This window comes from Dasypus novemcinctus, chromosome 2 (assembly GCF_030445035.2).
Source record: "Dasypus novemcinctus isolate mDasNov1 chromosome 2, mDasNov1.1.hap2, whole genome shotgun sequence".
NCBI classification, from domain to species: domain Eukaryota; kingdom Metazoa; phylum Chordata; class Mammalia; order Cingulata; family Dasypodidae; genus Dasypus; species Dasypus novemcinctus.
The window spans coordinates 178939938-178957574 of NC_080674.1; the positions used below are offsets into that span (position 1 = coordinate 178939938).

General features: G+C 47.4%; 1 protein-coding gene and 1 non-coding gene across 4 annotated transcripts in view; both read left to right on the forward strand.

Moving 5' to 3' along the window:
- WWC1 (WW and C2 domain containing 1) overlaps positions 1-17637 on the forward strand; it is a 158167-nt gene that overhangs the window by 35089 nt on the left and 105441 nt on the right. The gene's annotated exons all lie outside the window — the stretch shown is intronic.
- LOC111766580 (small nucleolar RNA SNORA26) lies at positions 11443-11560 on the forward strand. The gene has a single exon (XR_002798601.1). It is a non-coding gene; the product is annotated as a small nucleolar RNA SNORA26 (small nucleolar RNA).

Genomic DNA, 17637 nt, shown 5'->3' on the forward strand with positions numbered 1-17637 from the left:
TTCTCTCACCAAGTCCATTTCCACGTGTTGAAGCAAGATGGCTGCCGACGTCTGTGAGGGTTCAGGCTTCCTGGGCTCCTCCCTTCCTCAGGCTTCTCTTTCCTGGGTTCAGGGTTTCTCTCTTCCTAGGGCTTGCTTCTGTTTCCTCTGTGAGCTTACTTCCTGGGGCTCCAGCTAAAGGCTTCAGCATCAAACTCCGACATCAAAACTCCAACATCAAAAACCCTCAACTCTGTCCTTCACCATGCCTTTTCTGTGAGTCCCCTCCCACCAAGGGGTGGGGACTCAACGCCCTAATGATGTGGCCCAATCAAAACTGTAATTGTAACTTCATCACACCCAGGTACAGAGCAGATTACAAACATAATCCATTATATTTGGAATTCATAACCATATTAAACTGCCATACCCTCCTTCCTCAAATATTTTGGAGTCCCTCCCAGGTGTATGGCAAGCATCTACAGAACCCTTTCCCTCCCACCCCTTCTGGAGCTGGAGGAGGTGCCCATTTCACACTAGAAATGTCTGAGAAACCTGTGTCTGTACAGTCCTTGACCATCTCCTCGTGGCCTTTATTGCTTCATCCAGTGCCATGAGCCCTCAGGAGGGAAAATTGCTCGCCTTCCCTGGAGCAGACTTTTATGTAAGTCCATTTGTAGGTTCATCAGGTCCTAAAGATGTGACCTTTGCAGCTCAGAGAGGCTTCTCTGAAGCTGTGTCCATCCAGAAATGCCGAGCTCAGCACTGGCATGGCTGCCAGGGCCTTCCGGCAGAGAGTATGGGGGAGAGGGACGTTTGGGAAAGAGCCCACCGGGCTGTACCCACACAGCACCCCCACCCCCCAGCCATCATCTTGGGGAATTGGAAATTGCTGCTAAAATTCCCTAACTGGTTTCCTCCTCCACTCCATTCTCTAAGATGATCTTGTTAGAAGATTCTTAAAGAAGTGTAGTCTGAGCATGCCTTCCCCTTGCATTAAACACTTTGATGCTGCTGTGGCTCTTAGTTAAAAGTCTGCTCTCCCTTGACAGGCCGCATGGGACGCTGCATGTAAATTGGACCCAGATTTTGCCTCTCCCGCCCCATTGCACTCAGGCAGCAGGCTTTCAAAGGTATTGCACCCTTGTGCCGTACAGAGCCTTTGCAAGGCTAGTCCCTCTACCTCGAACTTTCTTCCCTCTTCTCTCACCTATCTATACCTGCTTACTCTCAGCTTAGAGCCTTTGCAAGGCCAGCCCCTCTACCTGGAACTTTCTTCCCTCTTCTCTCACCTGTCTACACCTGCTCACTCTCAGTTTAGAGTCTTTGCAAGGCCAGCCCCTCTACCTGGAACTTTCTTTTTTTTTTTTTTTTTTTTTTTAATATTTATTTATTATTATTATTTTTAAATTACATTAAAAAAAATATATGAGGTCCCATTCAACCCCACCGCCCCCGCCCCCCACTCCCCCCACAGCAACACTCTCTCCCATCATCGTGATACATCCATTGCACCTGGTAAGTTCATCTCTGAGCATCACTGCACCCCATAGTCAGTGGTCCACATCATAGCCCAGACTCTCTCACGTTCCATCCAGTGGGCCCTGGGGGGATCTACAGTGTCCCGTAATTGTCCGTGAAGCACTATCCAAGACAACTCCACGTCCCGAAAACGCCTCCACATCTCATCTCTTCCTCCCGTTCCCCACACCCAGCAGCCACCATGGCTACCGTTCCCACACCCATTCCACATTTTCTCTGTGGACATTGGATTGGTTGTGTCCATTGCACATCTATGTCAAGTGAGGGCTTAGATTCCATATGGGTACTGGATGCACTCCTCCCGCTTCCAGTTGTAGACACTCTAGGCTCCATGTTGTGGTGGTTGACCTTCTTCAACTCCATGTTAGCTGAGTGGAGTAAGTCCAATAAGTCAAAGTGTAGGAGCTGAAGTCTGTTGAGGCTCTGGGCCTGGGTGTCATATTATCAGTCCAGAGATTCAAATCCCCTACATATATCTTAAACTCAGCACCAACTACAATTCCAATAAAGTAGCATGCAAGTCTTGTGAAAAGAGATCCCCTCTGAGTCCATTTCCATCACGCAGAAACACCAGCTCCAAAGAAGGGCCATCTGTCATGGCAGTGAACCCCTTCTGCCATGACCATAGAACCCATGGGTCTCTTTATCCCTCAAAAGAACCAATACCTGGGGTTGTATCTACCTTATCTGTCTCTTAGACTCTGTTCAGTTGTACATAGGGGTATTCCTTCTGACAACCTCCAGACTCTTTTTTAGAGACTCACAGCCTTATAATCTCATTTCTCCTTTCCATTTCCCCCTTACATTAGGTCAAACCGCTTCCCGAAGTCATGTTATTATATGTAGACAGGTATATTCTGCTGTTCCGCATTGAATCTTTAATTCAAGGTCATTTTCTAGTTGCTTCTTCAGCTGGTATGTGGTCTACCTGGAACTTTCTTCCCTCTTCTCTCACCTATATACACCTGCTCACTCTCAGATCAGACCATAGTTATCTTTTACTTGAAGACTTCCCTCACATCCCTGACAAGGTTGGACCCCCACCCCACATATTCAGTGGTACTCATGCCACTGTGTACTTCTTTGCAGAATTGCCCAGATTTTTGTGTGACTGCTTTCTCCTCCAAAGCCCTGCATGCTCCCCAAGGGCAGGGGCTCTGGCTGTTTTACCATAAAACTATCCACAGTGCCTGGCTCTAGAGAACCCTGAATATACATGTTAGACGAATGAGTGAATGGATGACCCTTCTCTTATCCTCCCCCGAAACATTTGGCAGGCCCTGCCCCCAGCAGGGAGGCAACCCAGGATGTATCCAGGAGACCTCCGCTGGCTCAGGAGGCTGATTGGTGGGATGGAATGCAACAGGTCCCTCCAGTATCCTGGATACCAAGCGGGTGGGAATGTAAGCTGGGCCCTTGGGCTGCATTCTTGACATTTCACTTTAGCCCAGGAGGAGACTGGGGGGAAGTGAACCTGACCTTGGAGTTCTTGCATTTATTTATTTATTTATTTTACTTTCCTCTCATAAGAAAATCAAGATAAAAGGTGCAATCATGCAACACATTCTTTCTGAGAAAGCTGTAAGGTGGGGGCTTCTAAGTCATGCTTCACTCGTCACCCAGAGCTGCCTCTTGCTGGTGCAGGTCATCTTCCAAGTTCCTTTGCGTTATGTGCCCTGGAGGAGTTGAGGTCCCTGGTGGATACTCCCTGGGCACTCACGGGAGCATCGCGGCAGCAGTTCACCAAGAGCTGTCACAGAAGTTGAAAGTGGCATGTGTTGATAGCAAGTATTTGTTGAGCATCTTTTATGTCCCAGGCAGTGTGCTACACCTTCTCCATGCTTCATATGATCTGAGCCTCCCAACATAGCTGTAAGCGAGGAATTATGATGCCAGTTTAACATATGAGGAAATTAAGGCCCAAAGAGTGGAAATGATCTGCCCGTAGTCACACAGCTGGAGGTGGAAGTGCTGGGATTTGAACACAAATCCATCTGGAAGCTCCAAAGCCTCTGGTCTGACCCCTGGACTGTCTCCAGGTAGCTCTGACAGCTGGCAACCAACCACTTACAACCGTCTTCCAAGCTCTTTACATTCATTAGCTCTTATAATTTTTTCAAAACTTGATGAGGAAGACACAATTAACCCCATTTCTTAGATGACTAAACTGAGGCTTAGAGAAGTTAAGTAGCAGAACCAGGGTTCAAACACAGCTCCATTGGTCTGCATTGTCCTTGCCTTTCCTCTGCCCACCCCAGGGTTAGGGCATCTCTGTGGCGTGGAGTCAATCTTTCCTTCCTGGGCCTCAGTTTCTTCATCCATAAAATGAGGACACTGGACTCCATCCGGGGTTTTCAAACAATTTTTTAAGCAATGGAGGCGTTTATTCAAATGGAATTTTACGTTGTTCGTTAAATGAAACCTTCCTTTTGCCACCTCCTCCCCACTGCGCCCAGCCTGTCAGGATTTGTGGATTCCCCAGAAGCCAGTTTGAAATTCTCAGCAGTAAATGATTTCCAAAGGCCTTTCTGGTGAGACCAGCCATCTCTGCTTCTCTAATTTTCGGTCCCAGAAAAGAGACAGGGTAGGTTCTAGTTTTTTGTTTTTTTAAATATACTTTATAATTTTTAAAAAGACACTTAAATTACATAAATGTTACAGTAAAAATATAGGGGGTTCCCATATGCCCCACTCCCTTCCCCTCCCACACTTTCCCACATTAACATCCTTCACTAGTGTGGTGCATTTGTTACAATTGATGAACGCATTTTGGAGCATTGCCACTAAGCACGGATTATAGAGTACAGTGTAGTTTACTCTCTAGGTTCTCATTTTTAAAACAACACCTTGTGATCTCCAACCTTCTCAGGATCCCGCATCCAAAGGATCCCAGCCTGTGCTTCAGAATGCTCTTCCCGGGCGTTTAGACCCTGACGTGGCTTTGGGGAGTAAAGATGGAATTCATCATTTGAATTGTGTGGTCTGGGTTCTGACTTCCTAGGAAATCAATATAAATGAGTAGTTAATGCTAGACAGCTGGAGTTAAAGCAAGTGGATTCAAGTCCCTCCTCCTTTGCCTTTCAGCTTGTGACTGTGGGCAAAGATACCGAATCTGTCTGTGCTTTCGTTTCTCTCATGTGTGCAGGAGCTGATGAGGTCTACCTCAGGATGTAGCGTTAAACTAGAAAATGTGTGTGGCGTACTTAGCACCGTGCTCCATCAATGCTAGCCGTTGTTTCTAATGGCGATTGCAAGGCACCGTTATTGCTAATGTACTATGACCTCACTTAGAAATTCGCGCTCAGCTAGGTAACCTTGGGTTAAGTAAAGATCAGGGTGACAAACTAATAAAAAGGAGCATTGCCTGATACTCCCCTTGCCAGCTCCCCAGCTGTCCACACCGATGGAAGGTGGCAAACGGTCGGGGTCCTACAAAGCCCCGGTCTTGTGACTCTCCTCTCCCCTCCTCCTGCTCATGGGGAGAGGTCCCCCTTCTCAGCATTCCTATACCCCACTCTCAATCTGTATGACACTCTGGGTAAAATTCTTTTTTCCTTAGTTTTGGTTTACTCAGCCATTCACCAAATGTATCAGTCCTTTCAGTCGGGAAGATTTTGCAGTGTCTGAGACATTTTTGGTTGGCACCGCTGGGGTGATGTTCCTGGCATCTAGTGGGTAGAGGCCAGGAATGCTGCTTGCCCTCCAACAATGCACAGGACACCACCACCCCACAAGAGAGAACGACACCCAAGTGTCCGTCGTGCAAGATTGAGAAACCCTGAAATATACGTGAAGCACCTCCTTGCAGGCCTGGTGATGAACAAGACAGATGCCGTCCCTCTGTCCCTAGGTTGCATCATCTAGGCTGCGGGTGGGGACAAATTAAATGACTAAACAAAGAAATAGACACACAGTTGCCATTTTTCATATGTGCCATGCAGGAGATGAAAGGGTGCCTTGTTGAATCAATGAGGGGTCCTAATTAAGATGGCTGGATCAGACAAGTCCTTGCTGGGAAGGGGACAGCTAAACTGGAGCCAGCTGTGCAGAGAAAGGAGAACATTCCTGGCATGGAAAATGACAAGAGTCGAGTTGGAATGTGCTGGACATAAAGATAGAAAGGTCAGAAGTCCTGGGGGGTGGTCGTGTGAATAAGCCTTGGAGAAAATGGTAGGAGCTGGCGGAGACTAGAGAGCTGGGCAGGAGGAGGCAAGAGGGGTTTTGAGGTCTGCATAGGAGTGTGGGTACCGGGAAGCCTTACCCAGGGAAATGATGTGATCTCACTTGCCTTTTAAAAAGATTTTAAAAGTGTGAATTGGAAGGGATTTTCATGTATTAAAAATGTTGGAAGGTCACAAGAAACAAGGTGGTCATTGTAGGGATTGGGGGCCCCAGAGCAGGCATTGACCTCTGGGCAGGTGTGAGGACACTTGGAATTTCACAAGGGAGGAGATTTGAGGTGGGAGAAGAGGTGCTCTGCTGCAGGACTCCTCCTGGAAACCAGACACCCAGGGTCCTGGGACTTGGCGAGGGAGGGAGTTGCCCCACAGCTAGTTTCCTAGCAGGACAGGGTGTCCGGGCACAGCTGCCATTCCTGAGGGCGACGCTCCCATTCTATGTTAAAGACTATTGGTTTTTGTTTGTTGATTTTCTTGAGATATATGCACATACCGTATGATCTATCCAAAGTGTATAACCAATGGCTTTTAATGTAATCACAATGTGGTGCATTCATCACAAAAAAATTTAGAACAATTTGATTATTCTGAAAAGAAAAACTTTTGTTTTTGCCAAATGGTTTCCACTTGAAGTCCAGGGGCCTCTGAGTTTGGGGAACTTTATTCTGTCTCTGGGTGAAGGTTTAGGGCATGGGCTTTGCCTAGTTCTGCCATGTACCCGCCTTGTCACCTTAAGCAAGTTGCTTGACCTCTGTGAGACTCAGTTTTCTCATTTGTGAGATGGGGAAAATACATTACTTAACGCACAGGGCTGTGGGGTTGAAATGTGGTACTACTTGTAAAGTGTAGCAGAGTGCCGGGTGTGCGGTGGAGGCTTAATGAGTGTTAGTTGTTACATGGTTAGTTTAGGTAACACTTTGACAACTAAATAATACATTTAATTTAACCCTTATAACAACATGATGATGTAGGTATTATTTTAACAGCTTTATTGATATATAATTCACATGCCAGACAATTCACTCATTTAAAGTGTACATATAAGCTTTCAGTATATTCACAGAGCAGTGAAACCATCACCACAATTAATTTCTGAATGTCTCATGACCCCAAAACAAAACCTCATGCCTCTTTGCTGTCCTACCTCCAGTCCCTCAAGCCCTAGACAACCACTAATCTACTCTGTCTTTGTGGATTTGCCTATTCTGGACTTTTCATCTCAATGGAAACGTGATTTGTGGTCTTTGTGACCGACTTCTTTCACTTAGCATAATGTTTTCAAGGTTCATCCTTGTTGTAGCATGTATCAGTATTCCACTTCGTTTTATAGCCAAGTAATATTCCCTTTGTATGGATATACCACATTTTGTTTATCCATTCCACTGTTGATGGACATTTGGGTTTTTCTACTTTTAGGCTCTATGAGTAATGCTGTTGTGAATATTCATGTACAAGTTTTTGTGTGAACCACGTTTTCATTTCTCTTGCTTCTTGTCTTCCTGTTATAAGGAAGGAAATGGCGGTACAGAGAGGTCAAGTCATTTTCCTGAGGTTCCCTAGCTAGTAAGTGACAGAGCCATAATTAGAACTCAGGCAGTCCAGCCTGGTCTGTGCTCTCTATCGGGACCTCTCTTGGGAGCTCACTACCAGCAGCTCCCATGCAAGAGCCAGGGATTTCAAGGAGAGAAAACAGACATAGCCCCTGGGCATATGAAGCTTACAGAGAGACCACAATGCAGTGGTTGAAGACACATGAAACAACTCCTGTGGCAGCTGTTTCATGGGTTACAGGAGAGAGTTTCAAGGTTCTGGCAGGTGGGCTGATGAGTACTGGGCCTTGTCCTCATCAGGGCGGACAAGGAAGGCAGGCTTCCCTGGGGGAAGCGGGGCTTGAGCTAAGGTCCGCAGCATGCTTAGGTGCTAAGCAGGTGGAGATGGAGGGAAGGAAAGCAGCAGCCTTATCTGGCTACCAGCCCTCCAGGGTAGGGCCAGTGTAGGAGTCATCATCCTTCAGAGACCCAATGTCCAGCGCGGCACGGATAATGGAAGCCAGGGGCATTACTAACAGAGAAATCCCTCCAGCTCAAGCACTGGGCAAGACCACGTCTTGTCAGATCGTTACTGATGTCTCAGCCAGCGACCCAGATTTCAATTCCCACCTCTCATCTTAAACATCAAAAGGCTGGTATGCTTCAGATCTAACCCTGGGATGGCATTTTCATCTCCTTCCCTCCAGGCCTTTCAAGTGGAGGTAAAATATCCATTCTTCTTCAAAGGGGTGCGGTTGTCATTTGCTGATGAAAAATAGATTTGGGGAAAAAGTAGGGTCTCAGTCATCAGATATGTCCCTGCCAGGCCTTTGGACTGTCAAGTCCTCCCCAACCCTTTAGTATACGAGCCATAAAGAGGACCAGGTGATTCACCCAGAGGCAGTAGAAGAAAGCCCCTGTTATCTGTTGCTAGCAGCTTTTGAGCCCCCTGCTCCCCGTCTCCCAAGGAGGGTCAGGAGTAGGCATCGTTAGCTAATTATGATCACTCCGCTCGTTTAGTGCCATTCTGCCGCCAGCCCATGCCAGCAGGCTTCAGTGCTCAGAGCCAAGGCTGCAGCCCTGCGTCGGACACCACCGTGTAATGGGAGGAAGCAGCTTCCTGTTCCCAGGGCGCTGGTGCCAAGTGCTTCATCAGACACCCCCTGTGATGATGGGGCTTACTGAAAGACTTCAGATGGGGGGTGTGGGGGGGCCGTGATTAGGCACAGCCTACATCCAACTGGCCTGGTTTTTTTTCTGAATTGCTGGGAGCAAAGGAAGGGAGAGGGCAAACTTAAAGATCAGGGTAATTGGTCCAGGGGACTGATAGAGCTGCACAGGGGAGTGGCCATGGGAGGTAGGACTGTGGAGCTAAAATCGGGCAGCCACTTGTCTAGGTCCAAGTGGCAGTGATAGGGGCTGGGAATTGCAGAAATAGTGTGTGTTTATGACCCCAGCCAATGGCACATATATAGAAACTTTAAGCAGTGAAATTTGATACGGAGTTGAATTCATGCTCAAAGGGTTGGGCCAAAGAGGGATTCCTGAGACTTTTTCAAGGTTTTGCAGGATGCAGGAGGTAGGTGGTGATGAATGGGACAAGGAGATTATGGAAGACACTCACAGACTGGCGATATGGAGGCAGGAAGGTACAAGGTATACTTGGGAGGGGACACATTGAGTAGACCAGATTGTGTGGAGGAGAGGGCTCATGGAAGGGGGGAGAACTCCCAAAAGCTCATGAGGAAGAGCCTTGAAGGTCCAGCCCAGGAAACCCACAGGCACCTGGGAGCCATTGAAGATCCTTGGGCAGAGAACAGACCACATTGTGGATGGATGAGGGCTGTGGTGTTGACCCCTGATCATCTCCATCCTTCTGGGCAGTAGGGCTTGGCCAAGCATCCCCTGCCAAATACTTGTACCTGGGCCCCAGGGAGGGAGCAAGAGGGGCTTTCAATTCCAGTGTGAAGCAACTCCTTCCCTTTTATCCCCTCCAAACAATGATTGGGCTTTCCTTCCAGAAGCTTGGAGTTCTTATTCTATAACCACCTCCCAGCCCTAAGAATCCAGGATCTGCATGGATTTCCCGTTGTACCAATTGAAACCCGCAGCGTGAATTCCCTCTCCCATCCATGCATGGTTTTGAGGTCATGGAGTCCCCTGTGCCAGGACACAGGAATACCTCCTTGGTGAAGGAACCTAACATTTATTGAATACTGTGTCTGGCATTTTGATTTATCGGTGACAACCTTGATGTTTTGAGTGTTCACCACACGGCAGGCACTGTGCTAATTGTGTATCCACGTGATCTCATACCATTTTCGCAGCAGGTAGAAGGGATGAGAAAAACTGAGACTTCCAAGGTGGGCAAGTAACTTGGCCAAGGTCACCCAGCCGGTAGGTGGCCGAGCTCAGGTCTGCCTGACTCTGGAACACCCTTGGTTCCACCGCACCGCTGCCTGCTGGGCAGCAGCACACAGAGCTGGTTGCAGAGGAGTTACAGGCTCATATCTCAAGGGGGTGAACTTTCTCCTCCAGGGGTACTTCTTCCTAGTCCTCAGGGGTCCAGACTTCTCAGAGCTGGGGTTTTTTTTCCCCCAGCACCCCCACTCAGTCTCCCACTGATGACATTTCTTAATAATTCATGTGCTCCGCTCTTGGCATTCCAGAACACTGTTACATCTTTTTTTTTTTTTAATGGTTCCAAGCATTTTATTTTGACATAAATCTTCTGCAAAGATAACGGAATGCAAAACCGTAACATCTTAACCACTGCGTCTGACAAGAAGCTATCATGCTGCAGACCCACACGAGGGCTTCAAGGCCTGTAAATTCTGAACAGTTGATCCAGAGCACCTCTGGTACTTATTTTCCACGCAGAACAGTCAGGATAGGGTCGTGGAAGTATATTAATTATCACTGTTAATGCTTAAAGACCTTGGATATGTTTCTGTGAAAGGAACCGAGGTATTTTTGGATGTTGTAAGGGCAGCCTTGCAGACATTTAAAAAGAATGCATTGGCCTGATAAAAGGTGTTACCAGCCCACAGGACTTTCATCCTCCCTAAATTTGGGAGGCCCGGGTGTCCTCGAGGAGTGGATAAGCTGTTAAAACTTGGGGTTCCAGTTTGAAAGCTTCCATCAGTGAGTTATAGGGCTGCCAGCGAGTTCTTTAAGTTTGAACCTCAGTTTCGTCATCTGTAAAATGTGTTATTTCTGCCCTGCCTACGGGAGAAGAGTCTTGTGAGTTACCATGAGATAGAGGATGTAATAAGAGCTTTGTAAACTACAAAGTGGGATATACCTGTGCAGGATAACGATATATAGTTTTGGAAGCCCTGGGGTTCTTGAAGGCATCAGATGGAACAATAGACGGGAAAGTTCTGTATTGTTGCTTAAGTCTTAGCAGTGTGTCTCCCACCGCAGGCAGAGCAGGGAGGGCTTGACCGTGCAGGGGGCTCTTATTTCAAGGTGGTTTCATTTAGAAGAGAAACCACTTAAAACAGAGTCCAGAAGTTTATAGGAAATAATGGGCTGGGGGTGTGGGGAGTGGCAGAGGGATTCGATTGGGACTTTATTTTGAGAAGCAAACCTAAAAATTATGACAATAAGTGTCTTTTAAGTTAAAGTTAACAAATCTTTAGTTCTAGTCGCAACTCTGCCCTAATTCTGAGTACAAAGTATTGACTTACCTTTTGCATAATTATTCTGACACAATTACTGAGAGCAAGAAAGGACACCTTTCTCTTCTCATTTGACTTTCCCAGCAGACTCATAAAGAAGGTCATTTTTTGCAAAAAACTGGGGAGGGCTTTGTTAGATTTCCCAGGGTCCTCTTTAAATCCCTCATTACCATTGACATCCTTCTCTCTTGACCGGCCTGTTGCCTGTTCTCCATCCTGGTGAATTTTCTCCTCCTCACTTCTTAACTCCACCCTTCCTTGGGTGTGATTTCAGTACTGCTTCAACATCACCTTCACTGACTTCCTCAGATCCTGCATCTTTTATAATATTAGCCATCTCCCTTTTCAGTGGGTGTGCATTATACTTGCATTGCTTTGTCAGGTGCTAAGATCCAACGAACCCGTAAAGATACTGACTTGCTGAGCTGGGCTGGACATGGGTGCTACACAGGGAGTGATGTTTGAGTAGGCAATGATTTCTAAGTGCTCAGTTGATCAATTAAATTTTCAGATTATGGGCCACACTTTCCAATGCCCTTTTTAGGGTTGATTCTGTGTTTTAAGAGGCTAACACAGAAGGGTAAAGGCACTCTCCATAAAACTCAGAGAGGAGATTATAAAACTATGGATTCTGTCTGGAGTCACAGCTGAGAAGAGAAAAGGAGGGGAAGAGAAGGGAGGGGAAGAGAGGGAAGGGAAGGGAAGAGGTCGTAAATATGAGGGTCTGTTTCTGAACTCTCAATTCAATTCTATCAGTCTATATATTTATCCTTGTGTCAATCTGACTGTATTTTTGTACTTGTTATTGAATAAAATGCTGTGTATGTGAAAAAATTTTTGCCCCAGATTTTGATGATTCTTGTGTCCCTAATTAATCTAAGTATAGGGATCAAAATAATAAATTCTCATTTACTGAGTGTCCCATGATTCAGCATGGGGGCTGTGGAGTCAGGATGCCTGGATTTGCAACCCAGCTTTTAATTGTGTAGTCTGTGTTGGGTTTTTTGTGTTTTTTTTTAAGATTTATTTATTTATTCATTTCTCCCACCCCCATTATTTTGTGCTTGCTGTCTGCTCTCTGTATCCATTCACTGTGTGTTCTTCTGTGTCTGCTTGTCTTCTCTTTAGGTGGCTCTGGGAACCAATCCTGGGACCTTCTGGAGTGGGGGAGAGGTGTTCAATCTCTTGCATCACCTCAGCTCCCTGTCTGCTGTGTCTCTTATTGCCTCTCCTCTGTCTCTTTTTGTTGTTGTTGAATCATTTTGCTGCTCCAGCTCTCTATGCGGGTCAGCACTCCTCGCGGGCCAGCTTGCCTTCACCGAGAGGTCCCAGGAATTGAATCCTGGGCCTCCTATATGGTAAATGGGAGCCCAATCACTTGAGCCACATCTGCTTCCCATCAGTTTTGAAAGATGATTAAATTGTCAGCACCTCAATTTTCTCATCTATAAAAGGGGATAATTATCCCCAAAGTCCAGGGGGGGGGGTTGGATTAAATAAGTGGTTGAGGTAAAGAGCTTCGTTTGGTTTCTAGAATGTTGTGTGCCCTCAGCAAGAGTTAACTGTTGTTATTAGCAAGTGCTAGTGTTCATGATTAATTATGGTTTTCACTAGAACGTCTACTCCTCTATGGCCACTGTTCGTTATTTCAGTGATCCTCTACATTCAAGTCTGAGATCTAAACAGATAGGAGGCATCTCAGAACCACATCAAGACTGGAAGAGGAGACCTGCCAACATTCAAGGACTTTGTGTAGGGAGAGGCTCTATTCAGCCTCGCTTTGGGGGGAAGAAGTACTGGCTCCATCTCCTAACAGAATCAGATGGGCAAGAGAGCATTTGACAAGAATGCCCTTGATGCTTGCTGCTGCAAGATTAAGCAGATCCTTGTGCCTGCCGTAAGAAGCAGGGAGAGAAGAGTGTGGAGAGGGCAAGTTCTTGTAGACCAGGGGTACATAACAAGGGGTCTGTGAACTTGAATTGAAATTCAAAAAAAAACCCAACAACATTCTTGTGGGGATGTGTTGGTGCGGGTGTATATGTTTATTAAATAATGCACAGTATAGTGTGGCCTCAGTAAGGGGTCCATGGTTTTCACCTGACTGTCAAAGGGGTCTGTGGGACCAAAAAGGTTAAGAACCCCTGTTGTAGATAGATGCAGCAGGTCTGGAGTTAGGCTTGGCATCTGTATTTTGCTGGTGCAAAGACACTCTGAAGAGATACCTAGCACTTAGTGGGCATGCTTGAAATGCTTATTGAGAGAATCAGTGCATGCAGAATAGACGGCTCTTATTTAAATACCTCCTGTTTTGCTAGGCACAGAGGAATTCAGGTGAGCCATTGTTGAGAAACCTGTGTGACTAGTTAGAATTAGTTAAAAAGTAAAAGCTGGGGACCTCCCAGGGCTGGAGTTTGGTATGCTCTTTGAGAGAGATTATTCCATAAATTGGTGGTGGTTTAGAAATTATTGCCAGGCATGCCTTATTTTTTTAATTGGGACAGCGGGTACTTGGCCCTGTGTAAAAAGGGTTTGAGAAATGAGGAGTCATTTGGTATCAAGCACCATATTTCACCCAGTTCCCCAGATGCCTTTCCTTTTTTTTTTGTTATTTGAAAAGTAATTGTGTTTTATTGATTAATTTTTTACCTTTTTTTAATCAGAGAAGTTGTGAGTTTACAAAACAATCACACATAACAGACAGAATTCCCATGTATCACCTCACCAGCACCTTGCATTGTTGTGGAACATTTGTTATAAATGATGAAAGAACATCATCAAAATAGTACTGCTAACTATAGTCCATAGCTTACATTTAGTGTATTTTTCCCATAAGCCACCCTCTTGTTAACACCATGTACTAGTATTATGTATTTGTTATAGTTCATGGAAGAATGGTCTCATATTTGTCCTGTTAACTACAGCCCATCATCCACCACGGGCTTCACTGTGTTACATGCCCAGATGCCTTCCTTTTTTTAAAAAAAGACTGATTTAATTTTATTTATTTATTTCTCTCACACCCCCTCGTTATTTGAGCTTGCTGTCTGCTCTCTGTGTCTGCTCATCTTTTTTTTTTTTTTCCACCTGTGGAAAAGAATTTTAGTTGCTCTCATTTATTGCTCGATTATATAGAACTAAACAACTGAATCATAAAAATACACAAGGAACATAACTGAAGAGAGAAGCTGTAAGGATAGCTTAAATATAGCTTGCTTTCTCTCTCTCTCTCTCTCTCTCCCCCTCTCTCTCTCTCTCTCTCTTTCGTATTTTTTGGAAAATACATAGATCACAAAAAATGTTACATTCAAAAAATATAAGAGGTTCCCATATACCCCCCACTCCCCTCATCTTTTTTAGGAGGCACTGGGAACTGAACCCAGGACCTCCCATGTGGGAAGGAAGCAGCCAGTTACTTGAGCCACATCCACTCCCTGCTTGTTGTGTCTCACTGTGTTTCCTCACTCTGTCCTCTTGTTTTGTCATTTTGTCGTGTCATCTTGTTGTGCCAGCTCACCACGCCAGCCCTTTGCATCAGTTTGCTGTCTTACTCGTCTTCTATAGAAAGCCTCGGAACTGAACCTGGGACCTCCCGTGTGGTAGGCGAGCATCCAACTGCTTGAGCCACAGCCGCTTCCCCAGATGCCTTCCTTTTGATGTTGGGGCACTGAACAGAAGTTCTGAGTGTCTTGGGATTCATGCAGGGCAGGAGGAGTTGAGCAGAGCAGGAAACTAGCCTTTGTCCCTGCCCCCTCCCCCCATCATATGAGAGACACTGTTTCCTTAGTTGCTAGAAAATCATTCCGAATCTGTGCCCCCGGGCTTGTGTTCAGAGCTCCTCCTAACCTTCCTGATGGGAAGCACCGGCAAAGCCCCCACCATAAAAGCTGTAGCTGGGGCCTCTCCAGCCCCCAACTACAGGGCCCCCGGGCACTCATCCCTGGGGTCTTTGGTGCTGTGAGCTCTTGAGTTAATGGTTTGGGCCACCTGGCCCCAGGGCAGAGCCCAGGAGGAAGACATTGCGCAGGTGCCGCCTATCCAGCCCCAAGCATGCCGAGGCTTCATTCCACGCCTCCGGTTTCCCTTCCTCCATTTCACATGTTGAGGAAAAGGTCTTCTGTAGTCCTTTTCATTCTCCTAGAACCTATTTGTGGATCCCCTGCAAAAGAGGAACCAAACCCCGATTTTTGTCTTTCTGCCAGCTCGTGCCCCAAGCAGGACTCAGCCCTCCTTTCCCCTCAGTCACCCTCACACTCGGGTGTTAGGGGAAAGGTCTGAAGCAGGCGAGGATGAACCTGCCTGAGGGTCTCTTTAGTTTATTAGCCTCCTGATCTCTGAGGAGATTTATTTCATCATGTCATTGTCAGGCAGAGTCATTCCACACAAAGCCCCTCTCTGTCCTCCGTCGTCATTATCCACTCGTATCCACTGCAGTGACCTAAGCAGACCCAATGCCTGGCCTCGTGGAGGTCGCTGCCTGCAGGGAAAGATTGTAAGCGATTGATTTGGAAGAGCTATGAAGGAGACCTCTGGGGACCCCGGGCCTGTCACATGCAGACCTGTCCTAATATGGGGGCTCAGAGGGGGCTGGAGATGACGAGTTAACTCTTGGACACTGCACACCCACTGGACCCAGGTACTGGGCAAAACTCCTGGCAGGGCTGAGCCCAGTGCCTCCTCCCCGGCCCCGGTGAGGTGGGTGTTGCTGTCAACCCCATTTGGCAGGTGGGGGAAAGGCGGCAGGAAGAAGCGAAGTGCCCAGGGCATGAAGTGCCCAGGGCATGTGGCTGGCAAGGGGCGGGTCTGCGTCCGCGCTCAGGTACTTCGCTGTGTGTGCGCGCGCGCGTACCCGAGCTCAGGGAGGGTGAGGCTCGCGGAGGCTTGCTTTTCTGCCAAGGAAGGGCATGTTCCCCAGGATGTTTGCAGGCTTTCATTCCGCCTGGGCAACGACCCAGGCGCTCCTTTAATCCGTGGCCGGATGGGAAGAGCACACTTGGCCCAGCTGGCGGAGGGAAGGGCCACATATCATTGTCCCTTTCCCTGGAGCACACCTATGGAGAAGTTCCGGGGTGGGGCGGGGGGCGGGGCTTGGCCAGGAGCACAGGCCTGCCTTTATCCCACCTGCGTGTTGGACCGACCACGGAGGGACACAGTTACTTGCCAGCTGGGGGTGAGCGCCATCACAAACAAGGCCTTCTCCGAGAAGGAAATACAAAGGCTCTATCCGGAAAGCTGGGGAAGGGGAGGGTCAGAGGGTAGTTGTCTGGTCAGGGTCCACTTGAGGAATACAAAGAAAGGAATGATCCAACCAGGAATGGGCCTACGAGGCATTTGGTGGGGGCGGGGCAAGGACTATCCAGCCCCCAACCTGGGGTCTTTGGTTGGACATGTGGGAGAAAGGGGTTTCTCTCCTAGTGGAAAGGCTCCCCTAAGGGGTCTGAAAATTACAGTAGCTAACACGCCATAAGTGCTTTCGATGTGCCAAACTTAACGCCCAGTGTTTTGCACACATTGCCAAGTAACCCTACCCACAGTCCTGTGAGGTGGGGACAGTTGGTATCCCCTTTTACGGAGGAGGAAATGGGGGCCTGGTGGGGTTAACTGTCATGGAGCTGGAAGATGGTGGAGAGTTGGGTTCCACTCCTAGCTCTGCCACTGAGAGACCATGGCCAAGTCTTTCCTCTCCCTGGGCCTCCGTTTCCCCATCTTCACAAGGAGACGACTGGACACAGTGATTTCTAAAGGTGCTTTCAATACCAAGTCCCCATGATTGTGTGCCAGGGACTTGCAAGGTCCTTCAGGCTCAGCCACTGAGGGACAGGTCCAATTCTCCTCCCCCCATCCTTGTTTCTGAGTAAGCTTCTGGAAATTCCCTTTTGAGTATAGCAACCCTTACCTTGCAACTGTAGGAAGGTTTTTTGTTGTTATTTTGTTTGTTTTTCATTGTTTTCCAACTTTGGGCTTGCAGAATTCCCATTTTTCTTCTTTCTGTGGCTGCCCCACTGTGCAGGGCTTCCTTATGGCCACACGCCCCCCCCCCCCCCCCCAGCACAGCCTGGCAGGCAGGCTTTATACTTCCCTTTGACTAATGTTTACTGAGCACCTCTCAGGATGACTTGGCCAAGGTCACACAGCTGGTGAGTGGACAAGCCAAACTTAGGACTACGTCAAGGTCTGCTGTTCAGCACAGAATAGACCCCCAAGGGCTGTCATTCTCTTTCCCTCTTGTTAAATTGGTTCTTCTCTTCGCTTCCATTTGCAGACCAGAGGATGACAGGGCTTGGGGTGGGTTGATTGCCTGTGGCCCAACGGGCTTTTTGAGGAGTGGGCTAGCAGCTCCACCGGCCCCATCTCTGCGACCAACAGCAGCATCGTTTGTGTCCCCTGAGTAGTTACTCGACATTTCACCCAGCCGAAAGGGTGGGAATCCACATGGGTACCATCTTTCCAGATGGTAAGACCACTCCAAATGTAAGACCTTGCCATCTTTTCTGCAAAAAAGCCTGTTTCACCTCCCAACTCCAAGTCACTCCTCAAGAATCTCCTGGAGAAGCCCTCAGCCAAGCTGGACATTAACTATTAGAGAAATGTATTGGTTCACATACTGAAAAAGTTCAGGAGAAGTCACTGTTAGTTCTAGAGGCTCGTCACATCATTAGGACTTGTTCTCTCTCCATCTCTTGACTTTATTTGCTGCTCTACTGCCTTCATTTTCAGTTTCCATATGAT